Raw genomic sequence first — 10855 nt, forward strand, 5'->3', positions numbered from 1 at the left:
CTTTATCCTCTGAAAAAGAATTGTCTATATAGGCCCACAAATTTTTAATGGAATAGTCTGAAAATCCACACAAGGAGTTATCTCTGGGTACTTTACCCTTGGAAGAGACTTGCCTATAGAGGTCTACGTTTTAGTATAGCACCCATATAACGCTACCCCGAGATAGTCGCTATTTCCAGGATTTTCGCAACATTATTCACTGGAATTGCGTCAAATTTCGTATTTGAAGTTCGTAATGGGTACTTCAACATGCCAAAACGGGAACCTATCAGGACAATTTTATGCTTCAAAGATTATCATCTACCAAATCTTCTTAAATACCAAATTTGAAACAATTTGGAGGGTAAATCTGACTACGATCAAAATACCGAAGGAATCGAAAGCGTGGACCCAAAAATTCAATGATTTGCCACTGGAGCTAGAATCTATTATCTGTTATTTCAGTAGTTTGATGCTATGTATTTCGTCTCTCCAACCCTTTCTTTACATTACCTTTTTTTATTCTGGATGATAATAGGAAAGATTTCCCCCTGTGGGACATAAATCAAAAGGGGGTCTAAAAGTCTTGTATCTCCATTCTTTCCTAACGGCATGTCATAAAAAGATCACAAGGCAAAAAACTTACAAATTCATAAAGAAAGTCTTCCATATAAAACAGTTAGAACTGCTATTATTTAAAACAAATCGTTTTCATAAAGCACGAACAGTTTTCTTTACATTGAAGTTAAAAGGTTAATAGCTTTTTTGTAAAATGTTAAAACTTGTCTAATGTAAATCAAGACACAGTTGTCTGTAACATTTCTTTCAAGGATGCTTTTTAAGCTTTCTCCAGATTGTAGTATTTGCAATAACCACATTGAGTTCAAATGTCACTAATATCGTCAATTTTTCGAAAAAGCCAAATTTGGTAAAACCTAGTTTTCCCTCTCTTAAAATATAGACAAATTATTAATAAGGTTAATATTCTCTTTTATTCATTTCTCGCTGCGCCAAATTGCTGACAAAAGAGTGTGTGAGAGAGATGGTAAGCAAACACGTGAGAATGAGCACCGCAATGTATTAGGAGAGCTGAAGAGAGCAATGATTCTGTTCTCATTTAAAAAACCACTACTCATCAAATACTCCCGCCAACTGACAGAGATTTCCCAAAGAGCCAAATATCCTTGCAATAAAATACAGAAAGAACTACCAAAACAAACCAACAACAATAATTGACACACTGAACTCGTCTCGTGTTACCATTTCGTCGTTGTAGACAACAACAGCAGCAAAGTGTGTAACTTCGTGCAGTCCTTTTTCGGTGGCAGTCTCTTTACGCCACCCTTCTCTAAAAACAAATTATTCGACATAGAACCAGCAGTTTTTAAAGGTAAAGGACGATGGAGAGATTTTATTTTTAGTTACGTTTGTGGCGTTCATATAACATATGGGCCTGTGCGGGTATGTACATGCTGGGTATGTATGTATTTTTATTTGAATATAAAAACGATGCTTTCAGAATCAATATGACCGCTTGCTTTATATGAATGATAGCAATTTAAGGGTAAGAAGAATAAAAGCGTGAAAGCTTTGATTTTAGGCTTTTTTATTTTAAATACACACGCACGCAATCACTCGCCCCCATACATACACACGATTGTGCTCACATAAACCTGAACACTCGAATTCATGACCTAACACAATCAATCTAAAGTGCAATAAAGATAATGAAAGGATGTGCTTTGCCTAAGAATGAGAGCTTAGTCGTTATTAATATTGGTGTGAACATCAAGGCTGCTAAAATATACCGAATCGTTTGGTAGTAGTGGTGGCGAGGGCAGATTTCCAGAAAAGCGTACAATTTTAAGTAAATGACATCGAATGGAGGCATTCCCCAGGCAGGATTATCGAAAAAGCATTGGGAATAAGATATTTTATAGATTTCCATTGCAACCAAGGACTGTGGGAATTGTAGATTAATTTATATTGAAAAAATTATTCGGGAATGATTTTAATTACTTAAGAATGCTCTGAAAAGATTTCATCAAGAGAAATGACTTGTATTACAACGAAAGAGGCCACAAGTTTTGCATCTGTAATCAGTACGGGAAGAACGAAAGGGGCACAGTGGGTCGTTTATATGATACCCTACACCACACTGCATATTTAGCAGAAATATCCATTACAAATGTTAATATATGTTGGAGATTTGCATAAGTAAATCAAATTGAATGAGTATTTCAAAAAAGGTACGTAAAAAGGTAAATTGTACCAAAAATCGAATAACTTGTATTGGACAAAGGAAAATTTAAGGTCACGAAAAGTTCTAAAATGGTACCATTTGGTATTCTGTGAAGGGATAGAGCTAAAATCTTGAAATGTGGTATGAGAATCAAGGCTGGAAAGTAAATTTGATCAAAAATTGTGGTTTTGTACCAAGTGAACGCATTGGTACTAAATTTTGAACAGCATGGTAAGGGGTGAATGGATGAGGCTGGAATTTTGAAATTTTGTATTGTGGTAGGTTTGTGATATAGACGTGACTTTGGAAATGTGTACTGCAAGTTCATAAAAAGTACTAAATATTACTATATTTGATACAATTTGGTATTGGGTGAACAGATAAACTTGAAATCTGAAATTTAGTATTAAGGTCGCTGTTTATGTATAGCCTGGATATATGGATGTGGTTTCGGAAACGTGTTCTATAACTGTACGAGAAGTACCGAATGGTATGGGTGTCCTAAAATTTGATTAGATGTCACCGTTGGTGTATGTGGTGAAAATGTGATGGTGGTTTCGGAAATGTGAGTTATAATTTTTCGAAAAGTACCAAGTGGTTTTGCGTAAAATTCTGAAATTTAATATTTATATTACTGATGGTATTTGTGTTTGAGACTTGGCGTGGGTTTGGAAATATTTACAATAATTGTACGAAGAGTACAACATTGTACTACATTTGGATTGGGTGCAGATATAGAGATGAATCCGTTATTGATATGGAAATGCTTTGCGCATGAATACTTTTACTGTTCAAAAAGTGCTAAATGGTACTAGTTTTGGATCACTGTTGGCGTCTAGGATGGAGAGACGTAGATTGTTTGGAAAAAGTTCTAAATGTTACTAAATTTGGTATTGGATGAAGGGATATAGCTGAATTTCTGAAATTTGTTATATAGTTTTAAGATGAGAAGGTGGACATGGGAATGCGCAAAATCTTGAAAATACCGAAAATCGGTTGCTACCGCAATATCAGGGCTGGACCAGTAATCTAATACAATATTCCGTTTGCAAACATTTTCATGTACGCATTTTTTTGTACAAATGTGGCGTTCTGAAAAGCCCAAAATACAAAATTATATCCTATTCCGTTGACAAACGTAGCAAATATTGAAGGAGTTGAAGTACTCAGTGGAACCCGAAATGCTAAACTTCAGCTAATTCTGATACCAAATGTGGCAAAACCGTTTAATATATACAGGGTGAGATGAAAAACCTGCAACCAACTTCAGACTGTTGGCATTTCTAAACCACTTGTCCGACAGCTGTTAAAATTATTCCAGTGACAGCTCATTATATTGTTTACAAGCGTACAAAAGCATTTTGGTGAGAATTTTCCAGGAATAAAGTTATTCGTGATGGAATCTATGCGTGATAGTGTGATTTCTTTATTTTTGGCTGAAAAACCACAAGTGGCTATCGGTAGAGCACTCCAGCATTTAAATGTGAATAAATCTTTTGTGTCTCGTACCATCACTCGCAACAGAAAGAAAATCGACTCAAAAGAGCTAAAGAGTTGCTTCGCTTGGCCGAAAGTGGTGAACTGCCGAATTTGGTTTTCTCCAATGAGAAAACATTCATTGTTCAGCAGTTTGTAAACAAACAAACTAATCGTGTTCACTTGCCAAAGAGGCCAGCTAAAAATGTGTACCTTCGGTTGGCCACCAGAACTCAAGCGCCAGCCATGGTGATGGTGTGGGCAGCCATAACAGCCGATGGTCGCTCTCCGCACGTATTAATCGGCTGTGGCATCAAAATAAATGCCGAATATTATCGGGAAAATATTCTGGAGGTTGTATTAAAGCCTTGGGCATGCAAAAATTTTGGCCGCAGATCTTGGACATTCCAACAGGACTCAGCACCATCGCGCACAGTACGCGCCACACAAGAATGGTTACAAAATTAGGTTCATCGCTTCATTTCCAGCGCACAATGGCCACCATAATCTTCGGATACCAACCCTTTGTACTATTGTGTTTGGAGTATTTTGGAAAGCCGGGTTGGCACAAAAAATACCAAAGTGTCGATCACCTCAAGCAAGCGCTTCGTCGGGAATGGGCCAAAATACCGTAGAGCAACATTCGCGCAGCGTGTGACGGTTTCATTAGCCTCCTAAAGACCATAATTCGTGCCAAAGGCGACCAATTCGAACAATTCTAAAATTTGATGCCATTTCAGACATGTTTTGCTTTTATTCAATAAATTTTAAAAAAGGAATGTTGCAGTTTTTTATCTCTGTATTCATAGGTCATAGGTAAAACTGCAGTCACCTATGTCGATCATATCGAAAGTTAGAATGGTGACTACTGACAATATGCAAATCCGCCGTCTAGTATGCAGATCATCTTGTAGGGTCTTAAATAAGAGAGAGAGAGAGAGAGAGAGAAAGAGCTACAAACCCCATTATATGGTGGAGATTACAAAAAGTTAATAGAAATAGTTCAATAAGACTTGTCATTGTCTTGTAAGAAAACTTGCATTCCCGTGACCCCTCTCACGTATTCTATATACTTTCAATGAATATAAGACTGTAGACTATGTACGACTAGATAAAATATCGTCAAGTCTTCTACAGATAGAATACGAAAAGGCCATCTATGAATAAATGACAAAAGTCTACACATTTTTGTTCGGACTCTGTCGGGGACTTTTACACACTCCCAAAAATTCACAACACCATTGGCAAGAGTGATGCATAATTACGTGGAGTTTTTTCCTTGAATTTTTTTTACCGGAAATTGAAAATGCATCCACAAGACATTTTAATTTAATTAAAACTTGAATGCACTGCACTGCTTATCTATTAATCATTTACATAGCTCCATGGTGCCGTTGTTCAGTACATTTTCCCATTAGATTCTGGTAATGTGTCTGCAGAACCTCTATCTTGTAAGTCAAATTTAATTTGGAAGAGAATTCAAGGAATCTGTCCAAAAGTCGATTTGATAATGCACACATACACAGAAACACACGCGCAAACACATCCGTACGCTTTGCAGATTTTAAAACGTAGTGCCAAACGTAAACAAAATTCTTCCACATGGACAAATCGACTTCGAAACATGCCAATGGCCAAAAAGTGAGATGGAGAAGGAAGGAAAAAAAAACAACAAACAACACGAACAAGAACAAAATGCTAAAACAAACGAAAGCCAAGAAGAAAAATATACGAACTAGAAATGTTGTTTTTTTTTTCGGTCCTCATCCGTTTGCCTTTTGTAATTCTTGGATGGACGCAGCAGAAGCATCAGCACCAACACCCAACATCAGCTCCAATCTCTAGTTTTATGCATTTATATGGATGGTTGGATAGTCCATTTGCAGTTTAAATGTAATGACAGGATAAGAAAAACAACTGACTGAACTTTAAAATGTACTCTTGGCCAACTCTGCTGGCCGGGGTAATGGAATACTGCTCGCATGCCGTAAGCATGTTCTAACACCACGTTACTGCTTGCTCACTGCCGGCTGACCTATTGGATGTCTGACTAGCTGCTTGGCAGACTGGCATCATGTAGCAATAATACCGTTGCCACTCGTGCAGGATCTTTTCAAGTGGAGTTCAGTTAAAATTTACACAGCTCGAGTACGGGCGCATAAGTTGGTAGTGAAAATGAAAACGGTAAAAATAATAATAATAGTATCCAAAGCACGTAGTGTAAACACGGAACATTATATGGTATAAACAGACTTCATTACGGCATTTAAATAGAAATGTCTGCCAATACTGACATTTGTAACTATAACTGCCAAAGATGCGAAACGAGGAGATGCAACCAAAAGTTTGGCGAACAGTGAACAAAGCTGATATTCGAATTTCTTCTTCTTGGGGCAAAGTTTGAAATTAGTAAGTCAAGGGTATATTAATTTCTGCTATAATAAATTGAGGTATTGAAGTACTGTTAAAAATGTGTTCTGTAACAATTATTTTCAGTAATTCCCATTTAACGATCATACCTTTTCCGATGTCTTCGAAACACTGTGTCACGATTTGATTTCCTTCCAGCTGTACTTGCATCCGTTTTTTTGGTTTAAAACATAAGTTGAAGTGTTCGTTCAATGTAAATATGTATGTACGTATGTTTGGTATGAGCATACTATTGTTTGGAGCGTGGAAACATACCCTGCAAGAATTTTTTCAACTAGTTGAGAAAATCGTTAGTTATAAATGCATTATTCTACAACTAACTTCAAATTAGTTGAAAAGTCATCTGGAGATCAAAAAGCAAAGTAACCACTACTGGTTGATATTCAGATGACTTTTCAACTAATTTGAAGTTAGTTGTAGAATAATGCATTTACTAACTAACTTACCAGCGGAGCATTTTTCAACCAGTTGAGAAAATCGTTAGTTATAAATGCATTATTCTACAACTAACTTCAAATTGGTTGAAAAGTCATCTGGATATCAACCACTTCAAACATCAGAACGAAAATAAATTGCAAAAACAAAACCCATATAAGTTCTCTAGAGAAAAAACAGCACTAAAAAACAAAGATGATTGGTTATATCAAACAACTTTGCAATAATTCGCATAATACATTTCCAAAAATATTTCGATATAAATGCAACGTACAATAATACAAGCTAGTGCTGCTAACCTTAATACACAAGTACATATGCTTAGAAAAACAGTGCAGCCAGGGTATCTGAAAATAGCACTTCTCCTTCAAATAGAAAATAAAGAAAATTGATTAACAAAAAAAAAAAATAAATAAAAAAAAGTTTTTTTGAACTTTTTTAACATATTTTTCAACTGACTAAAAATTGGCTTAAAAGTAATTGGTTTATAGTTAGTTTAAAAGTAACTAGTTTATATTTAGTTTCAAAGTAATGCAGGAATGGACAATTGTCCACTGCCTAGCTCATCCCCATGTTAAAATAGTTAGTTGGCGTAAAGGAAATAAATCAAAAAACAAACTAGTTGTGGTTTTTTTTAAACTAATTTTAAATTAGTTTTAAACCAATTTATTTTCCTGCAGCCCTGCAAGAATTTTTTCAACTAGTTGAGAAAATCGTTAGTTATAAATGCATTATTCTACAACTAACTTCAAATTAGTTGAAAAGTCATCTGGAGATCAAAAAGCAAAGTAACCACTACTGGTTGATATTCAGATGACTTTTCAACTAATTTGAAGTTAGTTGTAGAATAATGCATTTACTAACTAACTTACCAGCGGAGCATTTTTCAACCAGTTGAGAAAATCGTTAGTTATAAATGCATTATTCTACAACTAACTTCAAATTGGTTGAAAAGTCATCTGGATATCAACCACTTCAAACATCAGAACGAAAATAAATTGCAAAAACAAAACCCATATAAGTTCTCTAGAGAAAAAACAGCACTAAAAAACAAAGATGATTGGTTATATCAAACAACTTTGCAATAATTCGCATAATACATTTCCAAAAATATTTCGATATAAATGCAACGTACAATAATACAAGCTAGTGCTGCTAACCTTAATACACAAGTACATATGCTTAGAAAAACAGTGCAGCCAGGGTATCTGAAAATAGCACTTCTCCTTCAAATAGAAAATAAAGAAAATTGATTAACAAAAAAAAAAATAAATAAAAAAAAGTTTTTTTGAACTTTTTTAACATATTTTTCAACTGACTAAAAATTGGCTTAAAAGTAATTGGTTTATAGTTAGTTTAAAAGTAACTAGTTTATATTTAGTTTCAAAGTAATGCAGGAATGGACAATTGTCCACTGCCTAGCTCATCCCCATGTTAAAATAGTTAGTTGGCGTAAAGGAAATAAATCAAAAAACAAACTAGTTGTGGTTTTTTTTAAACTAATTTTAAATTAGTTTTAAACCAATTTATTTTCCTGCAGCCCTGCAAGAATTTTTTCAACTAGTTGAGAAAATCGTTAGTTATAAATGCATTATTCTACAACTAACTTCAAATTAGTTGAAAAGTCATCTGGAGATCAAAAAGCAAAGTAACCACTACTGGTTGATATTCAGATGACTTTTCAACTAATTTGAAGTTAGTTGTAGAATAATGCATTTACTAACTAACTTACCAGCGGAGCATTTTTCAACCAGTTGAGAAAATCGTTAGTTATAAATGCATTATTCTACAACTAACTTCAAATTGGTTGAAAAGTCATCTGGATATCAACCACTTCAAACATCAGAACGAAAATAAATTGCAAAAACAAAACCCATATAAGTTCTCTAGAGAAAAAACAGCACTAAAAAACAAAGATGATTGGTTATATCAAACAACTTTGCAATAATTCGCATAATACATTTCCAAAAATATTTCGATATAAATGCAACGTACAATAATACAAGCTAGTGCTGCTAACCTTAATACACAAGTACATATGCTTAGAAAAACAGTGCAGCCAGGGTATCTGAAAATAGCACTTCTCCTTCAAATAGAAAATAAAGAAAATTGATTAACAAAAAAAAAAATAAATAAAAAAAGTTTTTTTGAACTTTTTTAACATATTTTTCAACTGACTAAAAATTGGCTTAAAAGTAATTGGTTTATAGTTAGTTTAAAAGTAACTAGTTTATATTTAGTTTCAAAGTAATGCAGGAATGGACAATTGTCCACTGCCTAGCTCATCCCCATGTTAAAATAGTTAGTTGGCGTAAAGGAAATAAATCAAAAAACAAACTAGTTGTGGTTTTTTTTAAACTAATTTTAAATTAGTTTTAAACCAATTTATTTTCCTGCAGCCCTGCAAGAATTTTTTCAACTAGTTGAGAAAATCGTTAGTTATAAATGCATTATTCTACAACTAACTTCAAATTAGTTGAAAAGTCATCTGGAGATCAAAAAGCAAAGTAACCACTACTGGTTGATATTCAGATGACTTTTCAACTAATTTGAAGTTAGTTGTAGAATAATGCATTTACTAACTAACTTACCAGCGGAGCATTTTTCAACCAGTTGAGAAAATCGTTAGTTATAAATGCATTATTCTACAACTAACTTCAAATTGGTTGAAAAGTCATCTGGATATCAACCACTTCAAACATCAGAACGAAAATAAATTGCAAAAACAAAACCCATATAAGTTCTCTAGAGAAAAAACAGCACTAAAAAACAAAGATGATTGGTTATATCAAACAACTTTGCAATAATTCGCATAATACATTTCCAAAAATATTTCGATATAAATGCAACGTACAATAATACAAGCTAGTGCTGCTAACCTTAATACACAAGTACATATGCTTAGAAAAACAGTGCAGCCAGGGTATCTGAAAATAGCACTCCTCCTTCAAATAGAAAATAAAGAAAATTGATTAACAAAAAAAAATAAATAAAAAAAAGTTTTTTTGAACTTTTTTAACATATTTTTCAACTGACTAAAAATTGGCTTAAAAGTAATTGGTTTATAGTTAGTTTAAAAGTAACTAGTTTATATTTAGTTTCAAAGTAATGCAGGAATGGACAATTGTCCACTGCCTAGCTCATCCCCATGTTAAAATAGTTAGTTGGCGTAAAGGAAATAAATCAAAAAACAAACTAGTTGTGGTTTTTTTTAAACTAATTTTAAATTAGTTTTAAACCAATTTATTTTCCTGCAGGGAGGGTACAGACATCTGGTACGTGTATTCTAACTTCACACCCACACGTAGTCCTAAAAATATTTTTCACAAATCGTTATTGTACACACTTAGCACCCAACGATTAAAATTTCAAGGGTTTGTATATTTCTTTTTTTTCGTTTTAAAGAAGCCGATGCATTCTCTAAGACCAATGAGAACTATTAGTAAGGGTCAGAACCGCTAAATCACTTTTCTAAGGAAAATATCAATAATACTCGTATAGGTCCTCCATGGAAGATAAGCTATCGATGCTCCTCCATAAAAGACCTTCCACAAGTCTTCTAACGACCGAAGAGCTTTTATAAGACGTCTATAGGCGAAAGGTCTTTAACAGGTGTTCTAGCGAAAAAAAGTTTTAGAGGGATTCTTGAGGCAAAATAATTTTACATGTTTTCCATAAGCAAAAGACCTTTTACAAGCTGTCTATGTTGAAATGAAATTTAATAGTTTTCCGGTTCAGCCAGGAACTTTTATAGGGCCTTTACCTTAAACAAAACCTAGGAAGTCTCCTATCCTTGGGAGATTTTTTGAAATTTTGAACGAAAAACAATCTTGATGCGGCTGCCGGGCACCACACGATTTTATACGTTTTTTAAAGGCTTTAAACCATCTTCCATTGCATTTCTTCAAGTTTGTACGGTTTTGTGATATAGGTTAAGATCTGTTTGTACCCTCCACCTTACATTGTATGGAGAGTATATTAAGTTCGTCATTCCCTTTGTAACTCATCGAAATAATAATTTTAGACCTAAAAAAGTATAAATATTCTTGATTAGCATAAAATTCTAAAACGATTTAGCGCTGTCCATCCGTCCGCCAGTCCGTCTGTTGTAATCAATCTAGAGACCAAACGAATAAAGAAAGGAAGCTAAAATATTGCACCGATCAGTAATTTATCTGCAGGCAGGTCAAGTTCGAAGATGCGCTATAACGGTCCACGATATCGTATAGCGCCCATATAACGTTATTAGGTATTTTGAAAAATTTAGCCAAATTTTTCAGTGAAATTGTGTGA

The sequence above is a fragment of the Musca domestica genome, unplaced genomic scaffold (genome assembly GCF_030504385.1).
Source record: "Musca domestica strain aabys unplaced genomic scaffold, Musca_domestica.polishedcontigs.V.1.1 84, whole genome shotgun sequence".
NCBI lineage: Eukaryota > Metazoa > Arthropoda > Insecta > Diptera > Muscidae > Musca > Musca domestica.